This window comes from Eulemur rufifrons, chromosome 19 (genome assembly GCF_041146395.1).
Source record: "Eulemur rufifrons isolate Redbay chromosome 19, OSU_ERuf_1, whole genome shotgun sequence".
In the NCBI taxonomy this organism is placed as follows: domain Eukaryota; kingdom Metazoa; phylum Chordata; class Mammalia; order Primates; family Lemuridae; genus Eulemur; species Eulemur rufifrons.
The window spans coordinates 114,384,654-114,410,039 of record NC_091001.1 but is presented as its reverse complement, the minus strand read 5'-3'; the positions used below and the strand labels follow the sequence as shown (position 1 = coordinate 114,410,039).

The 25,386-nt window shown below is 53.1% G+C and overlaps 1 protein-coding gene across 4 annotated transcripts in view; it reads right to left on the bottom strand.

Annotated features, from left to right (window-relative positions):
- The window catches only part of MYT1L (myelin transcription factor 1 like), a 425,635-nt gene that overhangs the window by 377,966 nt on the left and 22,283 nt on the right, over nucleotides 1-25,386 (bottom strand). For all 4 annotated transcript variants that reach the window (XM_069495366.1, XM_069495367.1, XM_069495363.1 and 1 more), the window contains exon 2: nucleotides 14,817-14,915. The gene's annotated coding sequence lies outside the window, so the exon portion shown is untranslated. The remainder of the gene's footprint in view (nucleotides 1-14,816; nucleotides 14,916-25,386) is intronic.

Here is a 25,386-nt window from a genome sequence, read left to right as displayed (position 1 = left end):
GGATTATCTCTGGGTGCTTCGCCGCCAAGCCGCAATGGAGGTCCCCCACGGATGCACCTCTGGGGGCCAGGTGCCGTCACGTCACCCCCGAGCTCAGTGGTCTCCAGTTAACCCCAGCGGTGTCCGTGATGGCGGGCGGTTACTGCCCAGCCCGGCACCGCAGAGCTCCAGCGTCTTGATGGACATCTTCATCCTTCTCTTCTCTGTGGCACCTTCTGCCCGAGCGTCCCCCCAGTCAGGGAGGCAGAGTCTCAGCGTGTCCAGCTGCACAAACTCAGACCTCCTTGATCCTCCCAGACAGACCTGTATCTTGCCGGGCCCAAATCCTTTATCGCTGCCTCCGAAGGTATTTGTGACTGACTTTCAGTCTAATGTTAGAAATCACACATGCAACATACGATGTATACCTGAGCACACGTGCCATGCCTGGATGTTTGTGTCCTTCCAAAATTCACGTCTTAAGCCCCAACATGATGATATCGGGAGGTGGGGCCTTTGGGGAGCGATTGGATCCTGAGGGGGGACCCCGTGATGGGGTTGGTGCCGCTACAGGAAGAGGAGGTGGTTCACGCTCGCTCTCCCCCTGGGGAAGACACAGTGAGCAGAGACGGTCTGCCAACTGGATGGAGCCCTCGCTGGACACCTTGGTCTCGGCCTCCCAGCTCCAGAACCGAGAGAGGTTTGCTGTTCCCGGCACCTGGCCCGCGGCCTCGCAGTACCGCAGCCGAGCAGGCCAGCGCCGCGTTCACAGACGGAGGCAGACTGAGCCCCTCCTGCACCTGCTCACCGCCCCCCCCGCCCCCGTGGTTCCTGGCCTGTGCCACACCTTCCGCGGTTACTGACGTCCTCGGCAAATGGATTTTCGAATCCCTGCCATGTGCCCGATGGGGGATGGAGGGAGCGGAAGAGAAAGGAACGACCTGTCACATAAGTCACCGACCTGTCACACTTGAGGTTTGCCCAGAAAAATCACAAGCGAAGAAAAAATTACAGCCAATCTCCCTAATTGGTACCCAGCGTGTGCAGGGATTCTTTAAGCACAGCGATAAAAGGACATTGCGGACGACATGCAGCCAGCAGAGGCAGTTGATAAAGAAAGCGCAGCGCGGCCTGCGACGCCCCGGGGCCTCCTGGCCGCGCCGGGTCGAGATGCCGCCTGCCCTGGGGGCCGGGTCAGGGCCGCAGAGCCGTCACCGAGAACGGGCAAAGCAGCGCCAGGCACCCCGTTAATCGCGCCTTCTCTCTTCTGAAACTTAGCTGAAGCTTACCCCAGCTCACCTCTCTCCCCTTCCTGGCCCTTTAGGTGACTGTAGCATGTCAGGATACACGGAGTCCTTAGCAGTGGCCAGGACCTGAGAGCTGTCTTCTCCCCTCCCTGCTCACGGGGACGGGGACGCTGAGACCTGTGGGCGCTGCGGCTGGTCTGGGGGAGGCTCCTCGCGGATGCTGTGTCTGCGTGTGCACACGCGTGTGCACGGATTCGCACCACCATGCATCATGCCAAACGTGGAGGCTCCTGACACACGCCAGGGACTGGCTGGTCACAGTTCTGTTTCGCTTTCTCTCCACAGTGTGGCCAGGTCACGGTGAGCACCGCGCTGAGAATGTGGGTCTTGAGTTAGAGCTCTGAGCACGACCACGGTGCACAGCTCTGTCACCAACACGGTGCACGGACACGCGCTTGAGGACAGCTCCACGGAGCCTCCTTTGGTTTATTCCAGCACACGAAAGACAATTCCTGCCTTCGTACAACAAGGTTCACGCACATCAGCCAGGATCCAACGTGATGAACTGCGCTGAGAATCTCCCCGTCCTGTCTGGATATTAGGAATTCACACTTCAGGGCACACTTCGCCTTTGGAGGCAGAATCGTCTTAACTCTAAGGAACTACAGAGCCCTCCTGACCCTGTAAGCCCGAGCCGAGTCGCTGGGGTCACCTGGTGGCCGTGTTGGTCTGCGGGGGCTGCCACAGGCTGGGCGGCTGAAACAACAGAAATTCATCTTCTCACAGTTCCAGAGGCCGGAAGCCAAGGTGAGAAGCCGGAAAGCCGGGTTTCAGCTGAGGCTGTGCTCGAGTGGCAGAGAGAGCGGGTGTCTCCTCGTCTCACGAGGACACCGGCCCTGCGGGGTGGGGACACCTCCCCCGTGACCTCACTTGGCCCCAGTCACCTCCTACCGTCCCACCTCCCAGGACGGCTACACTGGGCACGAGGGTTTCCACGTACAGACTTCGGGGGGACACAATTGGTGCTTTTATTTTAACTGGGTGGGCACATAGATAGCTCTTCAGAGGAAGATACCAAAATCCAGAGAAATTCAGAGGGAAAGAGTTTCCTCACCATTAGCATTCTGCTGTTGCACTTAGAAACTTCCAGAACCACCTGCCTGGATTCCACAGGGCCCAGCGAGGCTTCAGCCCGGCCTCCCAGCTCCGACCAGCGCAGGCTGTTAGGATGTGCCCTCCTGCCCACCGAGGCCGGAGATGACCAGGCACCTCATTCCCAGACTCTCCTGCCAGCACTTTCTCAGCTCCAACCTGTCACCCACACTCCTGCGGCCACCTGACCTCCCGCTGCCTGGGACGTGGGGACGGTCTGCGCGGGCTCTCGCCCCTCACCCTGTTCCCCCCTCTGGCCCTGGCCGCTTTCTGCCCTCAAGGGGGTGTCTCCACTTTGAGGCTACTTCTCCACCCCACGCCCTTGCTCAAAAAACGTAACGGTCAAATCCTCAAATACAGGGATGGAGTGGAAAGTAAGACCACAAGACTTGCCTGTAAGGAGAACACACTTCCATGCGTGTGTGTGTGTGTGTGTGTGTGTGGGCAGACAATGCCAGAATGAACACGTTAAGATACTTTATGTCTGATACGGCCACGAGGGCACATTAAGCAGGACAGAGGGGGCGTGGCGTGGGGCAGGGCTGGGCAGGGCGTGGTTTCGGAGGTGGTGGCTGGGGGCTCGCCCACGGGAGCGCTACAAGCTCTGCCGGTGTGACCGCCTGTGCCCTCTGCCCCTCCTACGTCCCCCCGAGGGTACCTTGTCCACCCCACCGGCTCCAGTCCTGGTGTGTCTCAGAGCTGTCTTCGGACCTCCCATCCTCTCTGAGGACTCACTCCCGGGACCTTGACTGTGACGATTCCATAATGTCAATCTCCAGCGCACACATCTTCTCTGAATTCCTGAACTGCATCTTCAGCTGTGCTCATAATGTCTCCATTGGACACGGAACAGACATCGTGACTTCACCTGCCGGAAGCTGAACTCCTGAGCCGCAGAATGCTCCTCCGCCAGCCCCTGCAGCTGAGCAAGTGGCACTTTGTTCCACTGGAGCTGGGGACAAAGTCTTGGGAGCCACCATCACCTCTCCTCTGCCCACACCCCACGGCACGTGGTCAGGAAGCCCTGCCGCACACCCTCTCAGGGGCCCCTCGCACAGCCCCCGCCTCCCCAGGACCCCGTCCCGCCGGCTGGCCCTGAACTGGCCCCGTGGCAGCCTCTGCCCCTCACTGCCCCTCTCTGCTGCTTCTCCACCTGCCACCAGGGAGACCCTCGTGGGGCACCAGTCCAACTGGACCACCTGTCAGCCCGAGACATCCTCATAACTACATTCCCCACGCTCTGTCCCCTGCCCACCAAACGTCCAAGCTCCCTGGACAGCTTGCCCTCCCTCTGCTGAAGCACCGCGGCCTTGTCACTGGGACTGGGACATCCCGGCCACAGCCCTGCCTTGTCACTGGGACTGGGACTGGGACATCCCGGCCACAGCCCTGCCTTGTCACTGGGACTGGGACACCCCGGCCACAGCCCTGCCTTGTCACTGGGACTGGGACTGGGACACCCCGGCCACAGCCCTGCCTTGTCACTGGGACTGGGACTGGGACACCCTGGCCACAGCCCTGCCTTGTCACTGGGACTGGGACTGGGACATCCCGGCCACAGCCCTGCCTTGTCACTGGGACTGGGACACCCCGGCCACAGCCCTGCCTTGTCACTGGGACTGGGACTGGGACACCCCGGCCACAGCCCTGCCTTGTCACTGGGACTGGGACTGGGACACCCCGGCCACAGCCCTGCCTTGTCACTGGGACTGGGACTGGGACACCCCGGCCACAGCCCTGCCTTGTCACTGGGACTGGGACTGGGACACCCTGGCCACAGCCCTGCCTTGTCACTGGGACTGGGACACCCCGGCCACAGCCCTGCCTTGTCACTGGGACTGGGACACCCCGGCCACAGCCCTGCCTTGTCACTGGGACTGGGACACCCCGGCCACAGCCCTGCCTTGTCGCTGGGACTTGGGACACCCCGGCCACAGCCCTGCCTTGTCACTGGGACTGGGACATCCCGGCCACAGCCCTGCCTTGTCACTGGGACTGGGACTGGGACATCCCGGCCACAGCCCTGCCTTGTCACTGGGACTGGGACACCCCGGCCACAGCCCTGCCTTGTCACTGGGACTGGGACTGGGACACCCCGGCCACAGCCCTGCCTTGTCACTGGGACTGGGACTGGGACACCCCGGCCACAGCCCTGCCTTGTCACTGGGACTGGGACTGGGACATCCCGGCCACAGCCCTGCCTTGTCACTGGGACTGGGACTGGGACACCCCGGCCACAGCCCTGCCTTGTCACTGGGACTGGGACTGGGACACCCCGGCCACAGCCCTGCCTTGTCACTGGGACTGGGACTGGGACACCCCGGCCACAGCCCTGCCTTGTCACTGGGACTGGGACTGGGACACCCTGGCCACAGCCCTGCCTTGTCACTGGGACTGGGACACCCCGGTCACAGCCCTGCCTTGTCACTGGGACTGGGACTGGGACACCCTGGCCACAGCCCTGCCTTGTCACTGGGACTGGGACTGGGACACCCCGGCCATAGCCCTGCCTTGTCACTGGGACTGGGACACCCCGGTCACAGCCCTGCCTTGTCACTGGGACTGGGACACCCCGGCCACAGCCCTGCCTTGTTGCTGGGACTTGGGACACCCCGGCCACAGCCCTGCCTTGTCGCTGGGACTGGGACACCTGGCCACAGCCCTGCCTTGTCGCTGGGGAAAAGCTAAGCAGAGCCCGAGAGGAGCAGCAAGCCAACACGAACAGGGCTCTGCTTATGGCTGAGAGATGTGCAAGGTGACTACCGACAGATGAAGTCTGGAGACAACAGAGCCGGGGACGGGACGCGAATGCCGCGGAGAGCTCTGCAGTGCCACTGCGCTCCGGCAGGAGTGGGGCTGTGTTTCCGGAGCTGTTTAAGCGTGCCGTGTCAGAGGGACTGACACGTCCCCTCCCCAGAAAGCAATCCTCCCGAGCGTCGGTGTGGCCTGCACACGGCACGGCAGGGCCATGTCTGCAGGAGGCGGGAGTCACCCACACCCGTGTCGCCACCAGGGCTCCTGAGCAAGATGTGCTCCACCCTCAGCGCCTGGGCACACGGGCAGCGCCAGCCCTGAGGGTCCCTGTGCCGCAGGTCTGAAGGGTCCTGGGGAGGGAATCGGGTTGTAAGAAGGAGAAACGGTAGAAAAGACAAATGCTCTCGTGGCTCCGGCAACATCGCAAGGTGAGCGAGTTACGTAACAGGCTGCTTCCCACCCAGCCTCAGAAAGTGGTTCCCAGGGTAAAATCAGAACGCGCATTCTTTGGTGTTTTACGTCTTTTGCCTCCATTATTAAAATGAAAAATTGATATCAGACCTCTCAGAACACTAATCCAATAATTACAAAATGGGCACAGAGAAGTGATACTCGGCCGTGTTTGTCCTGAGTTTGTCGTGAGGGCGGCGGGAAGGAGGAAGTGGGGCGGGAAGAAGGTGCAGTAGAGAAATTACCGTTAACAATCATTTACTGTATATTTAAAGGTAGCTAGAAAAGAAAACTGTAACGTTTCTAACAGAAAGGTAAATGTTTGAGGGGTTGGATATCCCAAATGCCCCGATTTGATCATTGTACATGTGCACACGTATCAGAATACCACACGCACCCCCAAAATACGTAAAAATATTATATAACAATAAAATATTTAAAAAACAGAAGGAAGGAAGAAGGGTGGGAGGAAGGAGAAAAGGTAGGCAGGCTGATGCATTCAAAGTACTCAAATGTCAGTGGAATTTATTTACAAAACGAATTGAATTTTCTTCCTAAAAGATGTAAGAGAGTAGAGGAAGAGGCATTCCTGATCAGTCTTAACGTATGAAAACTCAGCTTCTATTATCAGTATTGTAAGCATTTTGTTTCAGGAGATTTGGGCTTGATTTTTTCTAAAGCAATTTCTGAGACTGAGGGGAACAGTCTGATAAAGGAAGCCTCGTGTCACCAAAGCATATTTTAAAAATTAACAGTCAGTATCAGCACCAGCTATACAATGCAACGTACCATGTGTCTGAGATCACTTTGCACATGCATCGTACGCGTGGGCCCGGTCAAACGTCTCCTCACACTCACGACTCACACAGCCCGTACCCTGCAGAGAATGGCAGGGCGGACTCGAGCCAGCCCACAAGCTGGGTCCGGGGGTCGTTCCATGAGACCCTGGAGTGCGCACTTGGAGAGCCGCGAGGCCCAGCAAACCGTTATTGATCCCCGCGGGGTCCTACGTGGGGGCTGGATCCGGGAGAGCTGACGGGGAGGCGAGGAGACAGGCGCAGCGGGACCAAGGGTCTGCACAGTGCGGAGAACGGCAGCCCGGCAACAGGGGCCCTGCATGGGGTGAGTGACCGTGGCTGCGACACTGGAGGCTGGGTGTCACCATGGCTGGACGCTGAAGCCAGGCCTTGAAGGATAAATGGGTAGACACCTTTGGAAATGGAATTGCGGGCAAGTATTATAACAAAGATGTGTGTGTGTCCGCGTGTGTGTGCCTGCACATGTTGGAGTCACGTGAAAGTGAACCGTCTCTGGGAATGTCGGAGACGGGGTCATACAGTGCCGGAATTCCACCCAAGTGCTGGGGGAACCCAGATGGAAGGAAGCTAATTTCTTCCCACTCTGTTCTATATTCTGTGACTTCAACACTGTAAGCTGCTTCTGGCCACAAGGGGCCAGAAATCGTCTCACCCACATGATGCTCCGAGCCTCAGCACCCTCCCTCCTGCCAGAGGCGACTGGGGTACTGTTTGGGTGGGGGCCGAGGGCTGGAGAGGGAAGTGTTTTCCTGCAGGCGGCAGACACACTGGTGGGAGCCTGGGCCCGTGCGCTTCGTGGACACCAAATTGGCGTCGCTAAAGCAGCAGCTCCTGCTCCGGGCGGTCTCCACCTGCCAGCGTGTGTGGGCACGACCTTCTCTGTTTCCATGTGCACCATGGACACTTTCTACCCACACACGTCACCTGCTTCCCTGTTGCCTGTAACGTGAATTCCAATAGGTTTTGCACAGGACAGTGTCTTTCCTAACCTCACGGCAGCCTGTGTTTGCACCGGAACCTTCCACTCGTAATCGTACATTCCTTCGCACCCTCCGCTTTGCTCCTCCTGTCCACAAGTAAAAAAGTCCTAGCCACCCTCCTCTGCCCAGGAAAACGCTCCTTCTTCTAAGACACCGTTCTCACGTGATACCTCTCCCCAGCCTTGCCTTACCTGGTCTCCTCTCTCTACCTGGCAAATTACAGGCCCTCATGTTTTCTGCTGGAACACGTCACGTTTTATGCACTTGTTGTGTTTCTTTGAGGAATGTGAGCATTTGAGGCTCTGTGCCGGGGATTCCGTGCATGGCTGTGTCCACGAGTAACAGGTGCTAAGGTAGGTGCTGAAGGGAAACAAAATGCTTCCCTCAGGCTTCCTTTCAAAGAGCACACGTTTCTGCTCAGCGAGGCCAGTAGGGGAACGTGGCCTTAGAGCAGGGAGCACACCCTCGCGCCCGCACACGCCTCGCGGGTTTCCCGGGCTCAGGCCGCGGCTCCGCAGGCTCCGTCCCTGCCGCCCGACGCAGCGTGACCTGCTGTCCAGGGAGACACAGGTCACTGGTGTCCAGTGGGCTTTTTCTCTCCTCCTATCATGAGGTCAGGTAATATTTTTAAAAATTTCACAGATAGGTCAGTCACTTAGCAAAGTCCCTTGACAACCGCACAGAGAAACCTGTGCTTTCATGATCTGAGGACAGCAGAGGGGAGAGCACTGGGGCATCAGGGAGAGATTGTCTCTGTGAGTTTCTGCGGCCCCGGGTCCCGGTGTCCTCCTGTTCCAGACACTCCTGGAGCCGATCCTCGTGCACGGAGAGGGTCAGCAAAGAGCCGGGAGCTCAGGGCGGCCAAGCGTAAGTCGCCATCATCCCCGGCGGGCCGACCCCTCGTGGGCCCACGCCCTCTCAGAGGCACACGGGAGCGTCACCCCCATCCTACCCCCGCCTGCCTCTGGCTCTTCCTCACGCCTGTCCCTGTCCTCCGTGCCAGACGCCACAGCCCGCTCCGTCCACACCCTTCCGGGAAGCCCACCCTGGTCTGTGCATCAGAGGGGTCCCCACGCCTGGAGCTCGTAGCCTTCGTCATGGCAACAGTGACAGCTACTCGTTTTGCCTCTACCCCGCCTGCTAAATTCCGATCACTCTTTCATTTCCCATTGCTTCATCTCCACTCACCCCGGCCCCCTCCACACCTGGGGTGGTCTGCACAAAGTAGCTTCTCAAGGATGACCTGGTGTCTCCCACCAACTGAAATGGCAACTGGGCCCCAAGGTTGCACGGGGTCCCGGGTCGGAGGGACAGGAGCAGACTGCCCACGGGGGAGGGGCGGCAGGAGCACCCGCTAGTGCCTGTGCAGTCACGTCCCCAGGGCCCTCACTCGGCTCGTCAGGAAAGGGGGCTCACGTCCCCGAGTCCCTCACTCGGCTCGTCAGGAAAGGGGGCTCACGTCCCCGAGTCCCTCACTCGGCTCGTCAGGAAAGGGGGCTCACGTCCCCGAGTCCCTCACTCGGCTCGTCAGGAAAGGGGGCTCACGTCCCCGAGTCCCTCACTCGGCTCGTCAGGAAAGGGGGCTCACGTCCCCGAGTCCCTCACTCGGCTCGTCAGGAAAGGGGGCTCACGTCCCCGAGTCCCTCACTCGGCTCGTCAGGAAAGGGGGCTCACGTCCCCGAGTCCCTCACTCGGCTCGTCAGGAAAGGGGGCTCACGTCCCCGAGTCCCTCACTCGGCTCGTCAGGAAAGGGGGCTCTTCAGGACACACAATCGTCCAAAGTCACCACACTGAGTCCTTTGCTGGAACAGCTATGATTTAGGTCACATGGAAAAGGAAGAATTGTAGGGTTAAGTAACTATGAAGTTACTACCCTTTAAGTGGTCAGGATAACATATAAGTAAGTGGCCATGCAAAAATTTTAATTATACAAAACAATGCAGTTTTATAACCTTTGCAACAGAAAAAAGAAAGTAAAAACAACTCTATGGCTGAGATACTAGCTAATTAATTAACTTATCCTAATTTGAAGGAAAAATATCATAATATGTCCCTACCAAATTTTAAAAACTCATCATTTAAATAATTTTTTTGAATACCTTTAGAAATCTATCCAACGTTGCGAGTCACAGAAAAGTCATTATTAAGTCATTTCTGGCTTTAGTTTTAAAATAGAAAGGTAACTATTAATTCCAAAATCCTTTCTTGTACAAAGTTAAGGGGGGTCCATGTAACAATTACCAATCTAACACATTGTAAGTGGAAAATGAAAACGAGTGGTCACTGTGATGAGAGTTAATGACGCGGCCACACCCAGTGCGATGCAAGAGGCACTAACGAGCGATTACCAAACATGTCAGGAACACGGAACACGTGAAACACGACAACTCACGCAGTCTCCGCAGTGACCCTGTACGTCCAGACTGTTACTACACTGAGGCGCAGGAGGAAATTTGCTTTTCAGAGGCAGAAACCCGGGCCTGTTCCCCACCGGTCTAGCAGGATGTCTCTCCAACTGCCCTCACGCAACTCCCCGCCCACTGGGACATTTCGCTACGGAAAACTCTAAACAAACACGACGGCAGACAGAAGAGCCCATCGAGCCCACGCGGTCGTCAGCCATAACACGTCGTGGGGCCACTCGTGTACCCCGTGTGAGAACCATGTCTATGTTATTTTGAAATTCCAGAAATCACAAAATTTTACCACCAGCACTTTAGTGTGCATCTCTAAGACATAAGAACTTTATTTTTAAACAGAGCCGGGACACTATTAACATACTTAAACAATTAAAGGCAATTCTTTTATATGTGCATGCTTTAAATTTTAGGGATAAATACAACACATAAAGTCATGTTTTTCTGGCTATATCTTAACATCTCATGTGTCATGTAAGTGAAATAATGGGATGGTGGTGAAGCATTTAGGGACCGCTGTCCCCTGAGCCAGAGCCGGGTCACGTAAAGGCAGGTGTGACGCACACCAGGGTCGGCCCTGTGGCCAGGGGCCGCTCTCTGCTTCTCATTTAGCCCGCCCAGCTCAGGGAAGCAGGTGCACCAGGGCCTGGGCTCCCCCAAGGCTGGCTGTGCACCCCCCACCGAGCCTGTCTCCGTGACGTAGGTGTCACCCTGGAGAATCTGTAGGTGTCATCTCAGCTGTCATCTTTCACCCTGGGCCAATGAGCAGGATTCTCCAGATAAAAGATCTATTGAATGGATATCTGCCTTCAGGCCTCTCTAGCCATTTACTATTTTTAGGGTCTTAACAGTCGTGACACCGTACAGCCACTATGGATTTCTGGGTACAGATGACAAAACCCCCCTGGTTTTACGGTTTGAGATTTTATACAGGCTAATGGTATTTACTTTCCCACCCCTCAGGGCTACTCCTGAGCGTGATGACAGTCCAAGAGGCGGAGGGAAACAACGTCTTCTTGCACATCAAAAGTTAGCGTCATGATTCAGCCAGTCCACACAAAGCACCAGAAGCAGGAGGAGGAGGAGGAGGAGGAGGGAGGGCAGCAGGGAGGGAAGGTGGGGAGAGAGAAGTGGGAGAGAAGGAAGGAAGGAAGAGAGCAAAGAGGGAGGGAGGAAAAAGAGCTATTCCCGAAACCTCAGCCAACACCTGTTCCCCGCAGAGGTTCCCTTTTCAGTTCAATTTCGCCGCCAAGTTTGTTGGCTGGTTAGTTTCGGGCTGAGTGAAACCTTCATTGTGTTTCCTTTTTGGCTTTCTATGTTTATGGGGGTGTTTTATGCATAATCTCAAGTAGGCAGACATTAGACACTGATATTTCCTTCCACTTACTTCCTCTAATCGGAGAACGCGAACTGCAAGGAGCTGTCGACAGGCTGCACTTAGGTGATTTACTCATCTAAGGAGCAAGACAAGCACGCAGCAAAGACAGGCGTGAGTAAGAGGAAAACAGAACAGGAGCTTCATTGGAAAACTGTGTGGCATTTGAAATAGAGAAGATATAAGTAGTAAAAATAGGTATCAGAAAAGGGGAAGTGAAGAAATAATAAATATCAGTTAGAAAACTTAAAATAAAAAGCAAGAAAACATGCATGGACTAAAGTCAAAAATGTTCCATTTTCCAAGTTTCTCTTCATATAAGGAGGATTTTAAGCATATGATATTCCATGCTCATATGACATCAAATTTGGTCATTTTAGTAAAGCCACCACAAAAACACGGGTTAGACATGATCTATGTACCTGCTGGCTGTGTGGTTCACAGGTTTATGCATTGGTATTTGCTGTTGTATTTTTTTTTTTTTTTCATATCAAAGTGGCCTTGGTTGTGGGCATTTATTTCTGAAACAACCAAGTGAACCAACGGAAGCAACTATTTGGAGTTGAACATTTGAGGAGCGAAATCGCCCACCCACCCAGCGCAGCTCAGACCTTCGGGGCTCAGACTCCACCCACCTCGCACCGGGCTGGGCGTCCCTGCCCCTGTTCACCTTGCGTCACTCTCTGCTGCGGGGTCCCCCGTGTGAAATGGGGACGACGGTGCTTCAGCCTCACAGAGCGCAGCACGGAGCACCAGCGTGCCCCGGGCCACCACGCGTGTGGAGTGCAGTGTCAGACACCATCAGGGGCAGAGAGAGGCCGCCCATCATACAAACCCACGTGCCCAGCGGCACCCAGAGCCGTGTCATCTGAAGCCCAGAATCCCAAGCCTAGAATTCTTCCCTAAAACTTTGCAGTTAAAGTCCTCCCAAAGACTGCCCGGTCCTTCCCGGCGGATGTGGTCACCCGGCTGGAGCGGCCGCAGGGCCATGCCCGGGTTTCCAGCTCTTATTTTAGGTTTGCCTTTGACAGCAAATTGACACAACCACAGCACGTGTCACATCACAACTGCTAACAGTTTGGGGCAAATGACTTTCTTTTTCTTTGTAACATGACTTGTGGTGATCTGTACAAAGGTGGGAGGTGGCCTGGGCCTTCCTGGTCGTCCATGAGAATCTCTCCAACTAGCTCACGCGTGTCCAGAACTGAGGCAAAATGTGTCGCCTTGCAGAAATTTAGCAGGCTTAGTGTGGCAATGGTCCAATTACCTTGAATGGCATGAATGAGTTAACTTGTAAATGTGAGAAAACGTGAAAACTATCATCAAATATTAAAATACTGTCATATGAAATAGAAATTAACCCACAGCACCTAGAACAGGTCCTGAACATAGTAGGTCTTAAAATATAGCCATTAAATTGAATTGAATTAGACTTACTTTGTATCTCTGAAAGTAGGAAAAATAGGTGTCTATTAGCAAACGGAATACCCGGGGCTGTGCGCACCGCCCAGCAACGGGTGGACCACGTGCCGGGTGCCGGCAGCTGTTCCTGGGAACACTCGGGAGGGTGACAGGAAGGCTCCTGCTCAGGGTGGGGGCACTTGGGCGGCAGTGTCCCCGTAGTGTGCTCTACAGGGCGGCACAAGGAACATGGGGCTGCCCTCTTTCAGCAGGGGGCCCCTCGTGAGCTTCTCAGGGGCAGGCACCAAGAACAACGCCGGTCACCAGATCAAACTGCTCATGCCGAGATTACATCTTAAAGCAAAGTGTTGCGGCGCTTTTCACTGTGTGTATCGGGGACTTCATGGAAGTGTGGATTCTACCACTAAAGGACGAACTTCTCAAAAGCATGGGTGGTGTCCTGCCATGTACCTGTCACCATGGTCTAGCACAGTGCTTTGCACGTAGTAGGCACTTTCACATGCTGATTTAATGTATGGACAAGAGTTTTAACTGAGTTCCTGAGAAGTCAGAATACATATTGAAATACACTTTTTAGCCTTTAAAAAACTAAATTCATGCTATTAGTTACTTTTTCTCAAAGTCAAATTCATGAAAATTCCATGTGGAATGGCAGACTGTGCAAGCTTGGATGGTTAGCTGTGTTTGCAGGGACAGAGGGCAGGCAGTGATGTGACCATACGTAAAACGGAGAAGCGTTTTAAACGTATCACCCCTCTCGAGAAACTTAAAATACACATAGTGTTTGGTCAAGCAATTCTATGACTTTATCTTAAGAAAATAATAAATAGTGTGAAAAGTTTTAGGTAAAAAATGGTTATTAAAGCTTTGTTTATAAAACCAGCTTATGGAATTACCATAGAGGTTGGTTGAGTATATTTCAGTATATCCATAAAGTGGAATACTATAAACCATGAAACAATGTTGCAGAAATACACTATTGTTACAGAAAAAGATACCTGTGATGCATGAAGTAAAAGAGAGGAGAAGAGAACAAAGTGTGCAGTTCGGCCTGGCTTAATCTACAAAATGCCAAACGAACAAATCATTTTAATGACTGTGGTCACCGACTTTGGGACTTTCAATGCTTTAATTTTTTATTATTATATATTGTAATATTCGATCTTTTCTAAAATGGAAAATACTAATTATGTAAATAAGTTTATTTTGAAAGCTCTGTCTCTCTGCCAGTGTGATATTGGTGCAAATGACAATATTCATAGCGTGAATTCTGATGCTCTTGGCACTAAATGCAGAGGTGACACCCTGAGAAAGTGAAACTTCTGAACAAGTAAAAATGAACATGTAGCCAACAGACGACACCAGGTCCAACAGGCTGGATCGTGTCTCAGTCCTGCTGGAAATTAAGTTCATCTTGTTTGCAAGACTGGCATGTCTCAATTCCACGCACTCGATGAGAAGAGCAAGGACGGTCACAACAGCTGAGTGTCTGTGTCAAAGCCCAGAGCAGGCGAGGGGAGCCCAGACCCTCCGCCCACGCCCGGTCAAGCCAGGTGTGCTCTCTAGTAGAGTTGGAAATTAATAAACTTAGGCCTCAAGATAGATTTTTAAAAGGGATACAAACGATGGCTCAGGATGGGCCACCATGAAACAGGGAATGATGGTGTCAAAACCGGGGTTCGATTCTGGGTGATGCTTTGAAGTCAGTCCTCTGGCCAGTCGGACGACCTCCCTCAGCCTCAGTTTCCACATGTCTGCAGGGACCATGGTCTCTGCTTTGCAGGGGACTCTGGGGCCTGGGAGGGGTGACGACTGGCCCTGTGTGTACCACGTGGCCAGACACAGCCAGCACTGGGGGCTGAAGTCCAGAAGCACCATATGAGGAATGACAAATGAGAAAATTAAATATAAATATGGTTGTGGATAAAGTTTTCTGCTTGACTTGGTTTGTGAAGTATTTGGACTACATGCAAAGCTCTCAGAGTAAAGAGGTAAGAAAAAGTCACAATTGACAGGTGAATTTAACATGCATGTTCAACTAACTAAATGGCATAAAACGGAAGCATCTAAACATCAGAAACAGGGAGAGAAGTAACCGGTAGGAAATAACTCAGTGGCCCCCATTTCAAATCAGCCGTCACACGTTCTAAGTTCTGCTTTGCTTTCGGTAACATTCTTCACATTCCTAACAAAATCGTAAGGTCCCATTGGAATTAACATACCACACTCCACGATTCCTCAAATGTCAGCGTGGATGGGACAAGGGTCCGGGCGACAGCTGCACACACCTGTCCTTGGCTACAGCCCCGGCGTGACCTTCCCTGCACAGGAGAGAGAAGAGGGGTGAGTGGCACCGAGACCGTTTCCCTGCGTCCCGAGCTGTTCTCATTACGCTGATGGAGGCTTCACACCCACGCGTCCACACCGGCTGCAATTCACCCCGGGACGGTGCTGGGGGTGGACACGCCCACTGCATCTCAGCAAAGGAGCAGTGCTTCTAAATCAGAAGTCTGCTCTTTAACAAGCATGAAGAACAAGGTCAGTTGTTTGAAACCTGAGCGAGTCCCCAGGCCTCTGGCCTGTGCACAAAGACCCCCAGCAAAGGGAGACTAGCTCCCCGCCCAGGACCCCGCCTGCCTGCCCGCGGCAGTGGCCACGTTGTCAACAGAAGGTTCTGGACTGAGGGTGCTGCCTGGATTCCAGTATGGGGGCCACACAGGTTCACGTCAGGACCTCGAGGCAGCGTGCTTATCTAAGGCCACCCAGGACTCACTCTGCACCCAAACAAGGGATGTTTAAAGAAACAAAAGTCAAGAGCCTCAAGCAGGGAAGGACGTTTCCGGTATTTCCCATTTTCCAGGTTCACAGGGAAAACTGGGGTGACAGCAGAAAAGGACAATGATTCCTCTGGAACATTAATTCAACTTTTTCTACCCACTAACCATATTCATTCCAATTTTAGCAGTTCTGTGGGAGGAAAAATGAAACATGAAATTCTTCTATGCGTTCGACTTTGCATATGTTCTTTACCTCCACCTAGAACGCCCTCCCCTTCCTGGTCCCCACAGTCCTGCCCGGAGGCCACACTCCTCTGTGTGACGTCACTGGTGACACGAGAACAAGAGCCTTCGTGCTGAGAGCCGTGCAGGTGACAACAGCTGCCGTCCCTGAGTGTCTCCCCGAGAAAAGCCACGCTCTGCGTCAGACACGCATGTAGGTCCCTTCTCATTTAACCCTCGGAGATGGTGCCATCACTCCCCTGTGTGTCGGCCCAAAGGTGCTGGGTAGCCCCCGAGACACGCGGCCCGAACGCCGTCAGCTGGGGTTCAAGACCAGCTCTCTCCGGCACAAGGGTCCTCCCCGCCTCTCCAGCCTGTCTCCAATGTCTCAGGCCCTCCAATACATCCATCCTTCTAAAAGGGAACATTAAGCATTTGTGAATGTGTATTGGTTCACATGATGTTCTTTTTCTGCAGATGGAATTGATGACTCTTTTAGGACAGTGTCATGGTTATTAAAATGTGGAAACCATTCTAGATCATTCAAAATCAAATGAAATATATGTACACTTTTAAACGAAGTAATGCGGATATCAAGTTTCCGATCATTTCTAATAAATGGAAAAAATAAAACAAAGAACCCATTAGAAGTTATTTATGAGAATTTCTAGTCTTGGGATTTTACTTTATAGCTGAAAACGGCAATAAATCTAGTTCCTGCTGCACCAGAGTATGCTTGACACTGGGAGCCAGGAATAAGTGGTCTCGTGGTCTTAAGTGGCCCGAATGGTTCGCTGCACTTAGGCAGAGCAGGTTCCATCTGCGGCCAAGGCTGCCACCACCCTGTGGCTTTGGTGAGCTCAGCCAGGACACACGAGGCCTTCACGTCCCCCCACTCGAAAGGTGACCTGCAGAAGGCAGGAGGGCAGGGAGGGAAGGGACTGATGGGAGGAGAAGACTTGGTGTGAAAGGCGACTGTGCTGAGCTCCGCTTCCTGCTCATGGTGTCAGAGAAGCCGGACTGGACACAGGTCTCTGTGCGCCGAGTGCACAGACACACACGTTTCACCCAGATTGCCTTTGCTTTGATTTGTTTATCACTTCAGTTGATTTCCTAAACAAGTTCAGAAAATTCTAAAAATCTTTACAAGATTCAGGCTTATCGACACAGAGGATCACACTTTAAAATGTTGAAAGCCGCTGACCAAAGTGCTGCTTGGTGTCGGGACTCGCCGTTCCCACCTTCCTTGCGCGTCCCAGCAGCCTGGCACACAGGTCTGGACGGCGGCTCACAGGGGCTCACAAGCACGTCATTGAAAGAAACATTAACTAGCATGGGGCCGTTCCAATCCTTAAAAAAAATCTATCTAAAAATATAAATATTGTATCTACTGAATACGGAAAAATGACAACATTTCAAGAGCACAGGGTGACTTCCTCATTTGCAAAATGAGGATGATGACTGGATTGTTTTAAAGGCTCTGATCTCTGGAATCCAGCTTTTGCTCTCAGGAAGTGGGGAACGTGGTCTTTTAAATTTATATAAATATTCTAGTTATTTAACAGTTATTTAATATTATCTTTTAAACAAATATTATCTTTTCAAACAAAATTATAATTATTTCTATGTGGATATTACCACTTTTTAAGCAGAAGAGAAGTGCTAACACTTCCATGGACACAATGACAGCAATACAATGAAAACTTAAAAACTCTACAACTTAATTTCAACTTTGGAATTTAACACACTGGAAATTTAAGTAGAGCGATACCTGAACTCAAGGACTGGCGTTAAGAACCCTCTGGTGGGGTACACAGACCCTGCTTAGGGTGTTTCCTTACTGCCTTTGACGGCTTCTCAGAACACATCAGATTTATCAATAGATCGAACATCTGGTCTCGTTCTGGCAGCTTATAGTTCCTTTCTGGAGAAAGGGAGATCCATTTACAATGACCCCAAAATAGAGACTAGCTATGTGCGAAGTGCCGAACAGGAATGTGTCATTCAACCCTCACAGAGAGGTAGGTATGTTAAAACACCAATTTTCAGATGTCAAAAGTGAGGCCCGGGGAAGCCAAATAACTGGCCTAAGATCACATAGTCTGTCGATAGTAGAATTGGATTTGAATCCCAACAATCTAAATTCTCAGCATGCGTCTTTTAAACACCACACTGAAACTTGAACGCAATTAAAATCAACTTTTTTTAAAAACAAAATTACCATATACCTGCACAGAGCACAACACTGGGAAGAACTGAACACATTTCTCATTGTCCGGCTCACCTGCACGCACAGCAGCGCCGTGGCGCGGCAGACAAGCGTGTGCCCGGCCTCACACGCGGTGCACCCCAGGTGTGCCGAGTGGCGGATGCACACCAGATCCCACGACAGGGCGGAACACACGTGAAGTATCTCATTGATCATTGTATAGTGATCGCCAGTCGGTATTATAATATTTTAGGTTAGATACTATGTTATTAAAATTAATTTCATCTGCTTCTTTTAGTTACACCTGATGTTTACTAGCCAAGGTATTATCACGTGTGCAATCCTGCAACTCGTGTTACATTGTTACATTTCTACTGCAGAGGGCTGAGCCACAGGGTCACTTATCAGGTTAATTTTACAATGAGCTACATTTTGAATTTTTATCAGAACAGAGCCTCACACAAATGCTCACGTCGAACACACTCGTGCCAGAGAACAGTGTGGGCCTTCAATTCAGTCTCAAGAACGTCAGGTTTATGTTCTTAAAATCAATAGCTTCTCAACTCAAAGTTAGTTAATAATAAAAGTTATTTTCTCTAAGATAATTACCCTTTTAGAAACGCTCTCCCCTTTGATGGAGGCCATAGGCCTGCTCGTTAATTAGCGTTTCTGCGGGCTTCTGAGGCTCACGAGGGCAGAGCAGGTGAGATCCCGCGGCCCCGAGGGAGCCCGCGGTGATCCCTGTCTGGGCAGACAGAATCCTCCGCTGACAACAGAGTGAGACTGAGAATCATGAAGGGTGACAGTGTGTCCCTCAGCCCAGAGGAAGAGCCGCTAGGTGGCCCCGCCAGGCCAGTGCGGGGCTGTCCTGGCTCACCCTGGCAGACAGGGTCAGTCTTTTTTGCAGATTAGCCTGAAAGCTTGTTTCTCTATGTACTTTTGTGTATTAACTTACATTTTCAGGTTTTTAATATTTCCCCCACACTTCAAGTATGATAGTAACGCAGTAGAGCATATTCTGAATTTTTAAAAAATGGTCTTTATGATTTTTTTCACACCAGTCTAGTTGCCTAGAGTGAGCTAATTTTTACACACATCTTATAAAAGGTTGCACTTTAAGTAAATAAAAAAAAATCTTTAAATATATAAACATATAGCAATAGACTACAGTAATGGTAAGAAAAACGCTCACAGACAGCTAATCGCTGCGTTAACTGGGACGGCCGTCCTTCAGCAAGACTGGAGTAAGACAGTCCCTTGTGTTTGATGTTCTGCAAACAAATGTGAGTCTCGTTGGTAGCACTCGGGCATAAAAGCCGGCTAAATGGAATAGAACCAAAAATCCTCTCTAAACGGGGTGAGTGTGTGACTGATGCTACAAAGCTTTTGAAATCTGAGACACTCTGTGACTTCCTTAGTATTGTCTGAGGAGATTAAAAAAAGAGATTTAGATGTGGATCCAATTAGCAGCCGACAGCCAGCCGTCCCCAACTCCAGCTCACCTGCGCCGCGGCACAAACAGGGCTTCACTGTAGCCCGCCGGGGTTCCCGGGAGGCAGATCCCGGGGCCGGGGGGCGGAGTGTGCACTGAGAGGAAATTTGCCCCCCGGGGAAGACTGCCCCAAGTCAGGGCGAGGATCCCGGGAGTCGCCCGGGCAACGCCCCATCCCAGCACTGCCACGCGTGTGTGACGAGGTCAGCCACACAGCCCCACCTCACAGCACACGGCAAAACGCAGCAGGGAAGTCAGCGGTTCTACGCTGACACCAAGGACCTTAGGCACCTTGCCAGGAACTACGTTCTCTGCCTCTGGGGGCCCCCGAGGTCACGGTGGACCCCTGACCGCACAGACCTCGCAGGCAGGAAGGCCTGGAGCCCCGGCCGCTGCGTCAGCCTCAGGAGCCGGGCCTGCCTCCGCTTCCACTGGGGAAAAGGGCTCTTTATTCCGGAAAGTCCGAAGGCCACACTGTGCGACTTCTCTTTCCTACTCAAAGGCCGGGGCGTGTGCACTTTGTTACACGCTGTGACGGCAGGGGCAAGCTATGCTGATTCGCTTTGTGGGATTTAAGGACTTACATTTTAAGGAAATGCAGCAGAGGTGTGGCGTGCAGGGACCGTGAAGAAAGGCAGCAGTCGAGCCCAGGCCCTCGCGGCCTGCAGGCGCAGCAGGAGCTGGAAGCGGCAGCGGCGCCTGCGGTATCTGTCCGTGCGGTGCACCCCGTCCACCCGACACGCCGCTCTCTGACGCGGAGGTGGGAAACGGCGTGAAGGTGCGGTGTGCAGACCTGGGTCTGCAGTGGAATCACCTGGGGAGCTTTTACAACGCACTGGTACCCACCCGCAGGAAGTCCGATTTAATTGGTCTGGGCGAAGCCCAGGCCTCGCTAGTTTTCTAAAAGCCCCCCAGGTGACCCCAATGTATAGCCAGGGCTGAGAAACACCAGGTCAGAAGAAGCGTCCCGAACTAACAAAGGAATCCCCAGGTTTGAATTAATGTTCTGCCACTGCCCAGCTGCACGAACTTCACAACACAACCACTTCCTGCATTAGGGAACCAGGAACGAGATAAAACAACGACCTTCTAGGGCCATTATGAAAATCAATTTAAATTATATAAGGAAAAGGCTTGGTCAAAAATACAAGTCCATATAAATTATATTTTTATACAGAGAACTCAACTCAGAGAAGTAAAACTTGGAACCCCAAGACAGGCACAGAAGCGGCGTCAGAAGGGAGAATGACGACAACGACTACAGGATCAGAACAAGGACTGTAGCTGCAGAGCCTCGATGTGCTTTCCTGTCTCTGTGAAACCAGTGGTCTGTGACTTGAGCTTAAATCCCTTTGTGATGCAAGACGAACGCACCCTGGACACAGGACGCTGTGAAACTCAAGCCCACGCGTTCACACGCTGGAGCTGAAACCAGAGCCCGTGCTGTGGTTCCGGCATCCGGTCCGGCTCTGCTCCCTGCGGCCGGGTGGAAGAGGGACTCTCGGACAGGGAGCTGCGCCCAAGGGGAAGGCGGCCGGGTCTCGGTCCTGAGGAGGCTCACGGCGCGCAGTGGACACGGCAGAGAAAGGAGACAGACCTGCCAGCGGGACGGAGGGGAGGAAGCCGTTCTGTTCGCCCACGGGGGAGGCCCTGGCGTGAGTCAGGGCCTGGCCTGTGTCTGAGCGATGCTCCTGCACGGTCCCTGCACCGTGGCTCGGTCGCAGGGTGAGAGCAGAGCCCACAGGACACGCGGTCTGGGCTGTGCACCCCTGGCCACACGTGTGCCACCCCCGGTGTCGGCTCCTGGACTCCTGCAAGCCCAGGTTTGGAAAGGACCCCACACCATCCTGTCACCATGTATTTAATGGTTTTCAGTATTGCTAGAAGCAGTCTTCTGGCTTTTCCCAGAGCATCTTCCAAAACATAAAACGTGTGATCCCAAGGTGGAGAGGAAGTGCTCGCGGGACCTTGATGAGGGCCACGGGGTGGCCAAGCCTTGGTCTCTGCTCCCCCTGTCGGCCTAGAGCGGGAAGGAACCTGAGTAAGACCCGGGCAGAGGGGCGGCATGTCCAGAACAGGTGAAGGGTGTGCTGTCCTGTCCTGGGAGGCGGGGACGGGGGCAGGGGACGGCTTGCGGCTGGGGGCAGTGGCCTTGCGGGAGGCTGAGCACTGAGCAGCTCGGTCTCCCCCACAGCTGGATGTGCATGTGCTCGGGGGGGCGGGGACCACTGTGCATCGGGAGAGCAAAGCAATTCTATTCCCAAATGCCTTATATGAAACCAAATATGAAATTAGAGGAAAATGCTCTAAAATGCACAAAAGCCTTATGTTTGACTAGATAACTAATGCTTGGGAAGATTCTCCAGCTAGATATTCTTTGCTATGTTTCTCTTCCTGTGTTGTTATCCCATGGCGGCTCTCACGGCAGCGACACCCATCTGGGAGAGGACCCCGCAAACCCAAGCGATGGCCACTGCAGGGTGGGCCAGGCCTCCGTGTCCTGAGTCCCGCGCTGGTGCGTGGCACAGGCCCTGCCCACACAGAGGCACACACGCAGCGGGCACAGGCCTCCAGGCCCACGGTGGACCCAGCCTCGGCAAGCCACCCTCATCACGGTGCCCGAGTCGTATGAAAGGTGGAGTTCATATTTGTAAATTTTTTAAAAATTACAAAGGGGTCCTGCATTCCAGTGTCACAAAAAAGTCTGCTTTCACTGAGTCAGATGTGCTGGATAAATAACTCCTGACAGACATTGTCCCTGCCAGCACTTCTTATTTTCACCCCAAGTCTGAGCAGAAACAATCAGGAAGCCACCGGGGAAGAGGACAGGGGGACAGAGCCTCAGAAGGCAGACGGGGAACCAGGAGAGAGACGGGGAGCAGGGCGCGACTCTGACCGGAAACATACTCTGCAAAAGGGCGTTTTCCTCTAGCACGGTTCTACTTCATTTGCAAATCCTGCTCCCAGGGAAAGCCTGAGGTCACGGAGGCAGGATCAAGAAAGTAGAGGCACCAGATCGGTGGCCGAGTTGCCACCCCAGAGACACGAGGATCCGGCTCAGCAGTTCTGGGAGGTGGAGCCCCCAAATCGTCGGTGGGATCGGGTCCCGCGGGCCGGCACGGCCGTCACCAGGGTGCTGTGTCCGTCTGCTCCGTAACCCCAGGGGCCAAGAGGGAGACTAGCACGAGGACCGTGTCCAGCAGGGAAGATGCCGGTGCATTGCCAGCGGCTCCAGCAGACGGAAAGGTGAGGACGTCCCAGGGTCAACCCTGCACCCGGCACCACAGAAACACGACTTCACCCCCCACGCCGCTGCCCTCCCTGGGAGTGTGCATCGCGACCACGCGGGCGTGCGGAGGGCACAGGCGGGTGTGAGCGCGGCCACGTGCAGCGGAGCAGGCACGGCACCGACGCTCTCCTGGAGCCGCGGAGGAGGAGCTGGAGAGACAAAGTCTTGGGGCTGAGGGGTCTGCGGGGGGCAAGACACATCCTGGATGGAGTGAGGACGTCTCACAGGGGACTGTGCCCTTAGGTGGGGCAGCGGGAAGCCCTGCCCCTCAGCCCGGGGCCCACGGGCGCAAGACCCGCCTCCTCCTCTCCTCCCGGCTCCTCCGGAGTCAGACGGTTTGATAACAAAAAACGCACAAAGCAAAAGGAAAGATGTGGGATGAGCTCCTTGGAAGGAATTCAGACCTCTTCGTTTAGCTCCAAGAACGCAGCCTGCTCTTTTCTTGGCTTGCGCTGAGGCCGCCCCTCTGTGTGGGGACGGGGAGGGTGGTCGGATGGTCGAGCCTCAAAGGGACTGGGACAAATACGAGGTAAGCGAAGAGGAAGCCGGGAGAACGCGGACTGTTCTATTGCGAGTCTCGTCTGCCAGCGCAGGAAGTTACGTCAGTCGTCCCCCGACACCCTGGGGGCACCGGGAGAGGGACCACCTGCCAGGGACGAGTGGCGGGTCGCAGGTGACGGCCACCAATGGACAGGTTGGTTTTGGTCACTTGACCGTGCTTAGAAAGCGGTTTGGGATCGAAGGAAAACCCTGTAGTAACGTGAGCCCTGTGACACCCGCAAGCTGAAGTCAGACACCAAACACAGCGAGGGCCCGGTTGTCCTTGTTACATATTTTAGAGCGGTTTCGATTTAGAAAGAAAGGAGGAAGAGAGCTGGCAAGCGCCAGGATCACATGAGTTTTGACTTGAGCTCAGCAAACCATCATCCAAAAGTCTAATTTGATGCCCGCACTTTGCACAGTTCATTTGAGGCCAAGCAGCCTTCGCGAAGCTCGGCTTAAAACACTGAGCAAATGATGGAGATTGTATTTCCATTCAATATGCAAATGGGAGGAGAGAGGGAGACAGCCTTTGAAGTAGAAATTATCTCCATTTTATAAATGAGACCAAAATTGATTTAAATATATTTTGCTTTATATCTGTTCTTTTTATTGGGGTGGCTGAGGGCATCTAAATCACATGTAAATATGAGTAAATATGCAGTCCATTATTGCTCAAGTATAAACTGATGCCCATTTTACCATTTACCTTGTAGAAGAAATCAACTATTAAGTATTTGTTGAAAACAGTAGCACGTGCACAGCATTCTGCTGGGTACTGAGGAATATATTATATTATATTATATTTATTATATATTGATATCGTATTCCTTGTCCTCAGGAAGCCCACATTCCAGGCAGAGAAGCACGCAGTGTACGTGAACCAAATCAATCAGGTGCAGTTAAAGGCAATGAGGAACCTCTTCCTAAGGGGGCGACCCCACTGTGGGTGTTTGACAGAGACCGGACAAGCAGGTGAACACGCGCCAGGGAAGTTCTAGGGAGGATCCCTGAATCAAGAGCAACGCTGGACCGTGTGACGCCTGTGACAAAGCTTGCTCTGTCCGAGAGCCTGCAATGCCGCGAGTGCTGCAGTCTCGGGGCAGATGGAAAGTGAGCTAGAACAGGGAGAGGGTGGGTGGGAGGAGTCAGGAGAGAGCTCTGGAGCCCGAGGAGAAGGAAGAGGAAGGGCGTTCCCGGCAGGGGGGACTGGAGTCACCCTGCATGAGAGGCCACAGAGATGGCCATACACCTTGAGCACGCGGCGTCCTGCAAACCGTGTTCTCTGCTGTGTATCGAGTGCGGAAAACTGCGTGCAGCCCTGCAGCAGGACTACAAAGGCCAGGCCGTCTCTGCACCCAGCCCTGCAAGAGGCTCATTCCCAACAGGAGAGCTTTGTGTCTCGGGGGAGGGAAACAGACCAGTGGTTGAAAAAGGGGGTGGGGTAGGGTGAGAGAGAAGAAAGCTGCAGAGAGAGACAGGGAGACTCAGAAGGCTGCAAACAGAATTCGTAAGAGTCAAGCAATTCAAAAGCAAAGTCATATTTTAAAAACTAAGTAAGATAAATATAGAAAATATGGAAAAATTTATTCTATTTTTTAAGGAGGTGCCTTAGCCAAGCTGCAGCCAGTGGAAAGGAAACCCTGTATGGGCAAGAAGCTTTGTTTGAAAGTCACCTGGGCGCAAGCGAATGTCCTGTTGCTGCTCCCAAAACAAACGCCGTCTCGGGGGCAGGAGGAAAAAGTGACTTTTAAAACAAATGGAAGAAGAAATTTATTCAAACAAGAGGCCAATTCTCAGTTAAAGAATATTTGTCCTGTTCAGTAAACTGTTACTATTTCCATTTAGATGATTTTCTTTTTTATTTTAAGAGAGGGAATGTGATTCAGACGCAATTATTTCCATTTGAGGGTTTTTTCTTTTATTTAAGAAATTAAAAAATATAAAGCTTTGTGGCTAACGTTGGGATGCTTTTCTGTAAATGGGTGGTATGTGTTTTTTTATCTTGGTATTTCAGCAGAGAAACAGACATTTCTTTTTTCCAGAAATGCCGTCTCGCTAATGTCATTAGCCCCAGGAGGAAAGGGGGGCGAGAGTGACACCGAGGTTCGTGGGATCGGCAGCCCCGGCAGGGCGGGGGCAGCCGGAGGGAGGGGTGGGGAGCGCAGGCCCCTGCTGCCCACACCCAGGCGCCCCGGACAGCAGGGTGGAGGGGAGCCCACGATGGCCTCGGCCGCAGACACCACCCCAGCCTCTGAGGCGG